Here is a 13,200-nt window from a genome sequence, read left to right as displayed (position 1 = left end):
ATTTCATACATGATATAATTGCATTTTTCTCTACATTTTGATATTTGAAAAACCTAGTACTCACTAATTACCTTTCTTTTCAGAATTATGCCTGTTCTTCTATGCTGATGTTGCCGAACTAAATTTAAAATAAGCTAGGCTAGTCACAAAAAAGTCCAGCTATTTTCAATGCAATTTGATTTAGGAAGATTAAGTTAGGAAGAGTTTATGTTTTTAGAGATTTGAGAATTCCTAATCAGTAAGAGGATACGTGTTTACACTTAGTCAAGTCTTCTTTATGCTCCTCTGTAGTGCTTTACAATGTCTTTTGTGTTACTTATCCCTTGTAGATGACTGCTGTTCTACCTCCCTGGCCCCTAAAATGCCAATTAACACTCTTGCTGTAAAAAAGCTCATCTCTTTCATGAAGTGCATGATGTAAGATGACTTGAGCATCTCTTGGTGCTGCTGATATCCTTTTGCTGAGAGGTATGACTTATGACTGCTACATGGTCATCTGTACTATGTAATCTTCATGAGTCACTATGAGTTTGGCTATCTCATGAGACTGGTCTGTGCTTAAGGCTACTTGTATTTAAGAATTCATATCATCTTTGCAGTCTGGCTGTCCTTCTGTGGACCCAATGTCATAGATAACTTCATGTGTGACTCGAATTGTTTGTTAAAACTCATCTACATGGATACCCATTCCTTAAGTCTCTTTATTGCTGACTACAAAGGATTCACCTTCTTATTAAGTTTCCTCCTCTTTTGGTCTCCTATGTGACCATCTTACATACTTTGAAATCTCATACCTTGGAGGTAAGGCACAAAAACCTCTCCAACTCTCCTCTCACATCACCATGGTCATTTTATTCTTTGTGTCCTGCATATTTGTATATCTGTGCCCATTGACCATCTTCTCTTGATGAATCCACAGCTATGTTTTATACCATGATCACTCCTATATCAAGCCCTTTAATCCATTGCTCAGAAATGAAGGGGTGAAAAATGCTATGAAGATATTCTAAGTGACTTCAATGGAGAAATAATCACAACAATGTAAAATGACTTTATCCTTCCAAAGATTATGAATAAAGAAGATAATAATTTCTAACATTCAGGACCAAGAGAGCACTTTATTTCAAAAGAATTTTGATATCAGCATATAGGTACTCTAAGGAAAGGCCTTGGTAAGAAACTATCATAATAAATATATCCAAGTTAGATTTAATCATTACCCATATGTTTGCCATTCTTTAATGTACTATGAGGATCAGTTAGGGTTCTTGTGAAAATGCAGATTCCAAGGACAAAGGTCTAGAGATTCTAATTGAGTGATGCTCTTGAATGATAGGCATAACTGCCTTTTAAACAATTACCCTCATGTTCCTGAAGTAGGTAATCTTTGCACCAATTTGAACAATAGTTCTATAGATTACATTCACAAGCTGAGTGTGTTAATGGAGTTACATTATTAAGGCATTACCTAGGAAGAATTCCTAACAGCAGAACCTACAAGGACCATGAAACTCTCAAATCTTCATAATTCATATAATACAAGCTCACTACCTGTGCAACGGCAAAATAAAAAACTCTGGGAAAATAGGAAATTTTTTAGTATTTGTTATACAATTTCTCTTTCTGTACTTTTGAATATGGCACACCTTGTCTGATTCTTTCATTTTCTCTTTCTTCTTCCAAAAGGAAAGTTCTACTGTCTATTTTTAGTACACAATTTGGACTAAAACTCATGGCTATTATAATCTTAACTAATCATTCACATCGAGAGCATTATTTTTCTGTTTTTCCCTGTGAAGGAGATTTTATGTATCATGTATTTTATGTACATTTTTGAGGAAAGGGTGATAGGGCTTATTACACTATAACGGGTAAGAGCATAGTGATTGGGTTAGACAATCATAGCTTTGCCATGTGTCATGTTAATTTTGGCAAAATATGACATCTTTTGGTTTCAGTTAGTGAGGAATGATGGAGATATTCCCAAGATCAAATAAAATAATTTATATAAACTCTTAGACAACCAAATTCTCAAATTTTTAGTTATTATGAACACATTTTATTGCTGCAATATTTTAAATTGTTAGGAAACTATTCACCTGGCCTAGAATGTTAAGCTAATTTTTTTTTGGATTTAAAAAGAGGTATACATGATTTCTCTATCCCTGCTGAGAAGAACACTCTGAAAATTGAATGGCCTTGAAAGAGTCTTGGGGCTGGAATGGTCTCCAATCTTCTTAGCATACCTGAATCTCTCTTATTCTCTGATATATATTGGCCCCGTACCTCCAAAGACTTGAGAGTGATGCATTTGTTGGTTTGATTTCCATGAAAACACCTGTGGGAAGGGTCATAGCATTATTTTACTATGAAAATGAGGGCAACATAGCATACAAGCAGAATGTGTAAACACTTAAAATACAGGAAGTTATCTGTTCAGAAGTGTATATAGTGTATGTTTAGTTCAATATCACATGTTCAGCCTAGAAGAAAACTTGGCCCTGAATAAATGTTTTATCAATATTTACTGAAGGAATGACTATTCCTTCTAAACTTTCCTAAGATTAAGTGCTTTTGTAAAAATGACACTTGTCAACTAGCATGCCTCAGAGAATGATGACATTCCATTCTTGGTGATAAATTGAATTGGAGAATTTTAGGTCTGTTTGGTATATGTTAGTGATTTTATCTGAATACAGAATCATGCCTAGGTATCCTAAGTAGAAGATATGTATTAGATGGAATTAAGTAGCTTTAAAAATGTTTGGAAGGGCTGGAGTTACTCATTCTAGGCTGAGCTATAATTAAGAACTTGAGAAGCACTCATAGGCAGGACTGGAATGCTAAAGGCGATGCTGATACTGTTGATGCCAGGATCACTCTGCCCCAGGCAAAACTGGAAATGTACCAGTATTTTCTTGACCTTAGAACCATGCTGATTCTCAGAACCACTTAGCCTCAGGTAGCTAATTTCCACTCAAAAACTTGGACAAATGTTCCTGGTTGGAAGAACCCAAAACATGTCTTCACCCAATTTGCAGGGGTCTAGAGAAATGTAGGTACTTGGATTTAATGTTGGGAAAGTCAATTCCAACTTTGGAAATTAATAGCATGTCAGGATGTTTTTAAGAGATCTTGGGGAAGCCATACACCCCTGATGTTCACTACAAGTGGGGAGGGGATCTCATAAAATGGGTTTCACTTACCTCTTAGATAGTTGTTTATTCCTAGAAAACTTAAGAATGTCCCTTTGTGTACCTTGCATATAAGAAAAAAGGCAGAAATAAAGGTCCACGAGGAATCCAGAGACCAAGAAATTTATTGATACCATAGAGACTAATTCATATATTCATTTAATTTTACTGAGTACCTGTTGTGTACTAATTGTGGTTAGTGCAGAAATAGAAACTCGACTGAATAGAATAGTCTTTAACCTTCTGGTGATAGTGTAGTATAGCCTATGATTTGGTAACACTTGTCAAGTAACTTTTCTACCTTAATTTGAATGCTATTAGATGAAAGCTTTCCTCAACTGAGAAAAAAAATCCTGTTTTACTTTGATTTCTCTAATTTTAAAGGAACATTAAATGAAACCCAAATTCCTTTTGTAGATGTGTACTGCTCTTCACAGTTTGGTTTTTGGCCATACATTCAACCTCGATTTGTTCTGTTCTCTCTGTTCCCATTTTTCTTCAGGCACAATGACATTTCAGTGTCTGGAACTTGACACACTCTTTTCAATGTTGGGGTTTTCCACATATAACAGTGCTTCCCATGGTAGCTACTTTTCACCTCTTGGATCTCAGCTAAAATATCACCTTTTATAAAGACTTTCTCTGACTACCTTATCTACAATATGATCTCCCTCTTATTTTATATCACAGTATATGGTGTTTTGTCTCATTAGCACCGATCACAGAGTACAATTACTCTATAAAGTTATTCCCTTTTTTATTGCCTGGCTATGAAAAGAATATAAGGTCAGAGAGATCTCATTAAGATGGTGGTGTAGGCAGACTCTAAATTCACCCACTCCCATGAACACAACCAGGTTACAACTATTCTTGGAAAAATTACCCCAGAGAAAGAACTGAAAACTGAATAAAGAGAACCCCCACAACAAGGGATAGTACTGTCTCAGGTAGAAAAGGCAGAAATTCCATCTGGAGAGAAAAAAACCACCTTCACAGGTGGTGGAGCTTCACAGCCAGCTGGGCAGGAGCGACCCTAAGGTAAACAGCCTTCCCTGGAGAAGAGCAGACTGGAGTGGAGGCAAATTACTGCTATAAATATCCTTCAGACTAAGCACAACGGAGATGAGTGTCATAGTATCTAGTTTTACTGGCTGCTAACTGCAACTGGGAATACCCCCCAGAAAAGCTATTGATGTAAGTGGAATAAAGCCAGCTCTTAAAGGGAACATGCACAAATTCACCCATCTCAGAGAGCAACCTAAAATCACCAGAAAGAAATGTGCACAGTCCTTTGGTGAAAAGACACTCACCTGGTAGGCTCTAGGTGCATCTTGGTGGGAGGTGATACCTCTCTGGAGACTGGGACATTGATGGTAGCCATTGTTGTGACCCAGGACAGGTGTGCTGACACACACCCTGCAGACACCATTGGAGCTCTTCCCCTGGTCTGTTAGCCCAGGGGTCTGTCACACCCACTAGAGCACAGATTTAATCCATCCCAAAACTGAAGGCAAAAATACAGCAAAGGTAGCAGATCAACCACCTATGAATATATTATGAAGGTTAAAAGACAAAAATACTAAAATTACCTATATCAATGAAAAGATGGTAATGGATAGACACATGCAAAATAAGAGATTGGAAATGATTTAAAAGTATAAAATATGGGTGGAGGGAAGTAAAAGAGTAGAGCTTTTAGAAAGAGGTCTAACTAAAGAGACTATCAATTCAATACAGATTGCTAATATGTAGAAATATTATATATGAACCTTACGGTAATCACAAACCAGAAACCTATAATAAATAAATAAGTAAGAGGACAGAAATCAAACACATTACTAAAGAAAGCCATCAAACCACAAAGGAAGAGAGCAAGAGAAGAAGAAAGGAACAGAGAAGAGCTAATAAAACACCCAGAAAAAAGTAACAAAATGGCAATAAATATATCAATAGTTCCTTTAAATGTCAGTGGACTAAATGCTCCAGTCAAAAGAACAAGACCCATATATATACTGCATACGATAGGCACACTTAAGAGCTAAAGAAAATCACAAACTGAAAGTGAAAGGATGGAAAAAGATACTCCATGCAAATGGCAAAGAAAAGAAAGCTGTGGTAGTAATACTTATGTCAGACAAAATAGACTTTAAAACAAAAACTCTAGGGGCCAGTCCAATGGTGCAGCGGTTAAGTTCACACATTCTGCTTCTCAGTAGCCTGGGGTTCACCGGTTTGGATCCTGGGTGTGGACATGGCACAGCTTGGCAAAAGCTATTCTGTGGTAGGCATCCCATGTATAAAGTAGACGAAGATGGGCATGGATGTTAGCTCAGGTCCAGTCTTCCTCAGCAAAAAGAAGAGGATTGGCATTAGTTAGCTCAGGGCTAATCTTCCTCAAAAATAAACAAAACTCTAACAAGAAATAAAGAAGGGTACTATGTAATGATAGAGGGAAAAGTCCAACAAGAGGATATAATACTTGTAAATATCTATTCACCCAACATAGGAGCACCTAAATATAGAGAGCAATTATTAACAGACATAAAATTAGAAATAGACAGTAACATAATAATAGTAGGGGACTTTAACACTCCACTTACACCAATGGAGAGATCATCGAAACAGAAGATCAATAAGGAAACATTGGTCTTAAATGAGACATTAGATCAGATAGACTTAGTACATATACATATGGAACATTCCATCCCAAAACTGAAGAATACACATCCTTTTCAAATGCACATGGAACATTCTCCAAGATTGATCACATATTAGGCCACAAAACAAGTCTCAATAAATTTAAGAAAACCAAAATAATACCAAATACTTTTTCTGACCACAAAGGTATGAAACTAGAAGTCAACTACAGGAAGAAAATCATAAAAGCCACAATATGTGAAGATTAAATAAAACTGCTACTTAACAATGATTGGGTCAATGAAGAAATCAAAGGAGAAACCAAAAAAATACCTGAAGACAAATTAAAATGAAAATACGACATGCCAAAATGTATGGGATACAGCAAAAGCTGTTCTAAGAGGGAAGTTTATAGTAATTCAGGCCTACCTCAAAAAAGCAAGAAAAATCTCAAATAAACAATTTAACAGTGCAGGTAAATGATCTGGAAAAAGAAGAACAAACAAAGCCCAAATCATCAGAAGGAAGGAAATAATAAAAATCTGAGCAGAAATAAATGAAATAGAGACTTAAAAAACAATGGAAAAAATCAATGAAGCCGAGAGCTTTGTTCTTTGAAAAGATAGATAAAATAGACAAACCTTTAGAGAGACTCACCACGAAAAAAAAAAAAAGACAAGGCTCAAATAAATAAAATGAGAAGTGAAAGAGGAGAAATTACAACAGACACCTCAGAAATACAAAAGATAATGAGAGAATACTATGAAAAGCTATATGCCAACAAATTGGATAATCTAGAAGAAATGGATAAATTCTTGGAATCACACAATCCTCCAAACTGAGTCAAGAAGAAGTACAGTATTTGAATAGACCAATCACTAGTTAGGAGATTGAAACAGTACTCAAAAACCTCATCAAAAATAAAAGTCCAGGACCAGATGGCTTCCGTGGTGAATTCTGCCAAACATTCAAAGAAGACGTAATAACTATCCTTCTCAAACTCTTCTAAAAAATTGAAGAGGGGGGAGGAGGTTTCTAACTCATTCTATGAAGCCAACATTATCCTGATATCAAAACCGGATGAGGACAACACACAAAAAAGGAAAACACAGACCAATATCACTGATGAATATCAATGCAAACATCCTCAAGAAAATGCTAGCAAATCAAATAGGACAGTACATTAAAAAGATCATACAACATGATCAAGTGGGATTTAGTCCAGGGATGCAGTGATGGTTCAACATACACAAATCAATCTATATAATACACCACATTAACAAAATGAAGAATGGAAATCACATGATCATCTTGTCAAAGCCTTTGACAAGATACAGCATCCATTTATGATGAAAACTCTAAATAAAATGGGTCTAGAAGGAAAAGAACCTCAAAATAATAAAGGCCATATATGACAAATCCACTGCTAATATCATTCTCAATGGAGAAAAACTGAAAGTTATCCATCTAAGAATGGGAACCAGACAAGGATGCCCCTTTCACTGCTCTTATTTAACATAGTATTGGAAGTGCTAGCCAGAGCAATCAGGCAAGAACAGGAAATAAAAGGGATCCAAATAGGAAAAGAAGAAGTGAAAGTGTCACTATTTGCTGATGACATGATTTTAAATATATAAAACCCTGCAGAATCCACTAAAAAACTTTTAAAAATAATAAATGAATATGGTAAAGTTGCAGGATAGAAAATCAACGTGTGAAAATCTTGTGTTTATATACACTAACAACAAAGAAGGAGAAAGAGAAATTAAGAATACAATCCCATTTACAATTGAAACAAAAAGGATAAAATACCTGGGAATAAACTTAACCAAAGAGGTGAAAGATCTGTACACCAAAAACTGTAGAACGTTGTTTAAAGAAATTGGAGAAGACGCAAAGAAATGGAAAGATATTCTGTGTTCTTGGATTGGAAGAATTAACATAGTTAAAATGTCCCTACTTCCTAAAGCAATTTACAGATTCAATGCAATCCCTACCAAAGTTCCAATAACATTTTTCACAGAAATACAACAAAAAACCCTAAGTTTATATGGAACAATAAAAGGCCCCATATAACAAAGGGATCCTGAGGAAAAAGAACAAAGCTGGAGGTATCATACTCCCTGATTTCAAAGTATACTACAAAGGTATAGTAACCAAATCAGCATGGTACTGGCACAAAAACATAAAACAGACACACAGATCAAAGGAACAGAATTGAGAGCCCAGAAATAAACCCACATATATATTGACACCTAATTTTCGACAAGGGAGCCAAGAGCATACAATGGAGAAAGCAGAGTCTCTTCACTAAATGGTGTTGGGAAAACTGGACAGCCACATGCAAAAGAATGAAAGTAGTCCGTTATCTTACTCCACGCACAAAAATCAACTCAAAATGGATTAAAGACTTGAATGTAAGACCGAAACCATGAAACTTCTAGAAGACACATAGGCAGTACGCTCTTTCACATCGGTCTTTGCGGCATCTTTTTAAATACCATACCTGAGGGGGCAAGGGAAACAATAGAAAAAATAAATAAATAGGACTACATCAAACTAAAAATCTGCACAGCCAATGAAACCATCAACGAAATGAAAAGACACCCTAAGAATTGGGAGAATTTAGTTGCAAACCATATATCAGATAAGGGGTTAATATCCAAAATATACGAAGAACTCATACATCTCAACAACAAATAAATCAACAACCCAATTGAAAAATGGGCAAAAGATCTGAATAGACATTTCTCCAAAGAAAATAAATGGATGGCCAACAGGCACATGGAAACATGTTCAACATGATTAACTATCAGCAAAATTCAAATCAAGCCTACAATGAGATATCATCTCACTCCCATCAGAATGACTATAATTAAGAAAACAAGAATAGATAAGTGTTAGAGAGGATGTGGAGAGAAGGGAACCCTTGTACACTGCTGGTGGGAGTGCAAACTGGTGCAGCCACTACAGAAAATGTTATGGAGTTTCCTCAGAAAATTAATGATGGATCTACCATGTGATCCAGCTATTCCACTCCTGGGTACTTATTCAAAGAACTTGAAAACACAAATGCATAAAGATACATGCACCCCTATGCTCAGCAGAGCGTTATTTACAATAGCCAAGACTGGGAAGCAACCTAGGGGCCCATCAAGTGACGACTGGATAAGCAAGATGTGATGCATATGCATAATGGAATACTACTCAACCATGAGAAATGATGAAATCTGGCCCTTTGTGATAACGTGGATGGACCTTTAGGGTATTATGCTGAGTGAAATAAGTGAGAGGGAGAAAGTCAATTACCGTATGATCTCACGGATAAGTAGAAGATGAAAACAACATCAAACAAGCACATAGCAACAGACTTTGGATTCATCATTACCAGAGGGGAAGGGGGGAGGGAGGAGGGCGAAAGGAGTGATTAGGAACATGTGTGTGGTGATGGATTGTAATTAGTCTTTGGGTTGTGAACATGATGTAATCTACACAGAATTCAAAATACATTATGATGTACACCCAAAAGTTATATAAGGTTATAATCCAATGTTAGCAATAAAAGAAAAAGAAAAAGAAAAAAAGAATATAAGGTCAGTGAAGACAGGACTTTTCTCTTGACTTTTTCTTCTGTTTTAGTTGCTAGTATTTTCCCTAGCTCATAGCATACAGCCTGACAAAAAGAAGCTGGTAAATAAAAATTTTAAAAAATAATATTTGGATCAGTGTTTGGTTATTGCATTAAATTGGAGATTAAATTTTATCATAGAACCCCACACTAACAGGTAGAAAAAGTGAGTATTGGATAAAAAGAAAGAAAATCTTGCTATGACAAAGTGGGGAAATAAGTGATAAATTCATTTTCCTTGGAACAAAATGACAGGAGTGATACTTTATTTCCTACTGGCAAAAGTTCTGCAATGGTTTTGAAGCTATGTTTTTCTCTTTGTTACATCTTCCTGACCCTAATTATGTGATTGTCTAACAGTATCTTTACATATAGATATTCTTTTCAAATTTGGTGCAAAATTACAGTGAATATAATGAAGTATGAATTGGTCTTGGACACATTCCAATTGCATAACTCAAGCATATTCTGGTTAGAAGGTATAAAATGTCCCCTGATCTTTACCCCTATCAGGAAGAAGATATTCTCCTCTTCAGAACAGACATAACTCTTTCAGGAGGAGCAATAACTATTTCAAGAATGCCCTCTCAAAATCTCAGTACAATTAGTTTCACCATACTGACATAATATAATGAGATGGCAACACAATCTGAATTTTATTTTTTCTTTTATGAAGTTACAAGAAAAGAAGTTAGTTACCAGAGAACAATTGCCTTGGTGAAATAGCTAATTGCCAACTTCTTATGTTACATAGGATTTATTTGCCTGTTAAATAAATTATCCTAACGTGGAAAATTTTTGTTTTTCCATTTGCATTGTGGAATTCCTTTTAAGTAGATCCACAGTGAAAGTAATAGTATTCTAAAGTATTTAAAATGCTATGTGAATAAAATGGACAGAAACAGTCAAGTGAAATTAAATAGATCCTTAAGGACTAATGAAGCTTTTTGTTCTTTGTGGTCTATCAGATGGAAGAGGCACTTCCAGGTCCCTATGATTTACTTGGAAAAGTCCTCATGCTTATTGTGAAGAAGGCTCCAAAAGGTAATCCTATCACAATTAATAGTGGAAGCCAGACTTTTCAATTGTGTGCATTACTTTATTAAATTGGAAGTTATTATAAATTTTAGTTTATAAAAATTGAAATGTTGAAAACTTCTGGAAGTCAAAGTTTATAATTCATTTCTGTCGCTGAAAAATGTATGACTTTGAGAAAATCAACTAAACAGTCTGTTTCTTCAACTATAAAATGAGGATAATACTAATTACTGTAAAGATTAAGTGTTACATTAAATGTGTTTTATATATATGTATGCATATAGATGTACACATATTTGTAAGTATATATGTTTCTGTATAAATAAAAGATCAGTGTAAACATGAGCATAGCATCTGATATATAGTTCCTCATAACAAAGATAGGTGTTCTTGCAATGTTAACATTTTGTTCCATTAAAATACTTTGCACCACGTAATGAGATGAAGAACATCTGGTAAGGAATAGATTTATTGTGAAAAATTAAAACAAATTTATAAAATACTAAATTGATATCCATTGGAGATATTGATTAGGTAGTTATATACACAGATCCATTCATAAATTGTTCTCCTCACTTTGAAAATGTAAATTATCTTAAGTGACTCTTCACTTAAGGATCAAACTTTTGTGACTTTATACATGGTGCATCTTCTCATGGAATTCCCTTTCCATCCTCTTTTCTCTCGCTTTCCCTTTAAAACTCAGCTGAATGAATGCTTCCTCTGGGAAGCCTTTGCAGATTCCATGTTAATTTAGATCTTGTGCTGTGAACTCTCAGCCCACATGAAGACATTTATCGTGACACATGAAGATATTTATAGTGACACATGAAATTGGCCTGCAATAGCCTGACCCCTCATCATGTATCAAGTCACTGAAATAGCAAGCCATGTCTTATTCAACTTGGTGATCCCAATGTTTATGACAGATTTGACACAAATAGATTCTCCGTGCTCATTTTTTGATTGAGTAAATAAAAAAGATAAAGCTTACAATACATTTAAAGTTTTTTTTTCCCTTTTGTTCTATAGGTAAACTATTTCTAATATCTGAAGTCAAAACCTATAAGGAATAGATGGAACCAAGGTAATGGAACCAAGGAACAATGTGACTTACTTTGTCCTCTTGGGTCTCACGCAGAATCCAAAGGAGCAGACAGTTCTTTTTTTATGTTCTTGCTCTTCTATATTTTGACCATGATAGGCAACATGCTCATTGTTGTGACTGTAACTTTCAGTAAGAGCCTGGGCTCACCAATGTACTTTTTTCTTGGTAGCTTGTCATTTATGGATGTCATTTATTCCTCATCTATATCCCCCAAACTGATTTCAAACTTGTTCTTTGGGGAAAATACCATATCCTTCCAATCTTGTATGGCTCAGCTCTTCACAGAGCACTTTTTTGGTGGATCAGAGGTCTTTCTTCTGCTGGCGATGGCCTATGACCGCTATGTGACCATCTGTAAGACTTTGCATTATTTGGTTATCATGAGGCAATGGGCGTGCATTGCACTGCTGGTAGTCTCCTGGATTGGAGGTTTTCTGCACTCAGTAATTCAACTTAGCACTATTTATGGGCTCCCATTCTGTGGCCCCAATGTCATTGATCATTTTTTCTGTGACATGTACCCCTTATTGAAACTCATCTGTACTGACACCTATGTCATTGGATTCTTAGTTGCGGCCAATGGTGGATTGATCTGCACTATTGTATTTCTCCTCTTACTCATCTCTTATGGTGTCATCTTGCACTCTTTGAAGAATTTAAGTCAGGAAAGGAAGTGGAAAGCCCTCCAGACCTGTGGTTCCCATATCACTATGGTTGTCTTCTTCTTTGTTCCCTGTATTTTCATGTATATGAGACCTGCTAAGACCTTTCCCATTGACAAATTACTGAGTGTGTTTTACACAGTCATAACCCCCATGCTGAACCCATTAATCTACACTCTGAGAAATTCAGAAATGACTAATGCTATGAAGAAGCTCTTGAGAAGAAATGTCATATCCTGTGGTAAATAAGTGCATCTTCCACCACAAGAGAGTTATTTGACATTAGAGTCCATTTCCTTGGAATGCCTATGTCTTCTTAAATCCAATGCTGGCTTTCCTTCTTTCAAATAACATATGATAATTATAACTTTAAAATGAATGCTGTGATCGTGCTATTAATAACAGTTTCTCTCCCTGCTAGCATGTAAGGTCTATAAAGTCTTGTTTATCAATTCACCTAGAAAGCTGTAATGACTATGTAGCAAGGAGTCAATAATATGTAATGAATTAGTGAGAAAAAATTTATATAGTTACACTAATCTTAATCAATTATTTCATTGATGTTTTTCACTTTTTTCTGAGAATATTATTTTTATTTAGGTTCTTCTCATTTAGTTAATTCTTTTCATTTTAGTAATTAAGATATCTTACGCTGTATAGATTTTCTTCTCTAATAAATACAGTTGCATTGTATACAAAATTTTTAGTGTAATAATTCTACTTTTTTAAAGAAACATTGAAGTGTGACAGATAAATAGTAAAAATAAAACCCATGCAAAATGTGATAAAGTGTAGAATAAATTTCTCATTTATCACTCATTATAGTCTCCAGTCCTCTTCCCCAGAGGCAGTAACTTAATTTGTTTCTTAAGTTTCATCAGGTAATGGTCTTTGCAAATGCAAATATATTTAACTATAATAATTTTTTTTCTT

At 35.2% G+C, this 13,200-nt stretch overlaps 1 pseudogene; it reads left to right on the top strand.

Annotated features, from left to right (window-relative positions):
* Positions 1 to 11,587: 11,587 nt before the first annotated feature.
* Positions 11,588 to 12,516, top strand: LOC139040546 (olfactory receptor 4A47-like; annotated as a pseudogene).
* The last annotated feature ends 684 nt before the right edge of the window (positions 12,517 to 13,200 follow it).

The sequence above is a fragment of the Equus asinus genome, chromosome 17 (genome assembly GCF_041296235.1).
Source record: "Equus asinus isolate D_3611 breed Donkey chromosome 17, EquAss-T2T_v2, whole genome shotgun sequence".
Classification (NCBI taxonomy): Eukaryota; Metazoa; Chordata; class Mammalia; order Perissodactyla; family Equidae; genus Equus; species Equus asinus.
Note: the sequence above shows the minus strand (reverse complement) of the source record. Positions and strands in the feature narration are given on the sequence as shown.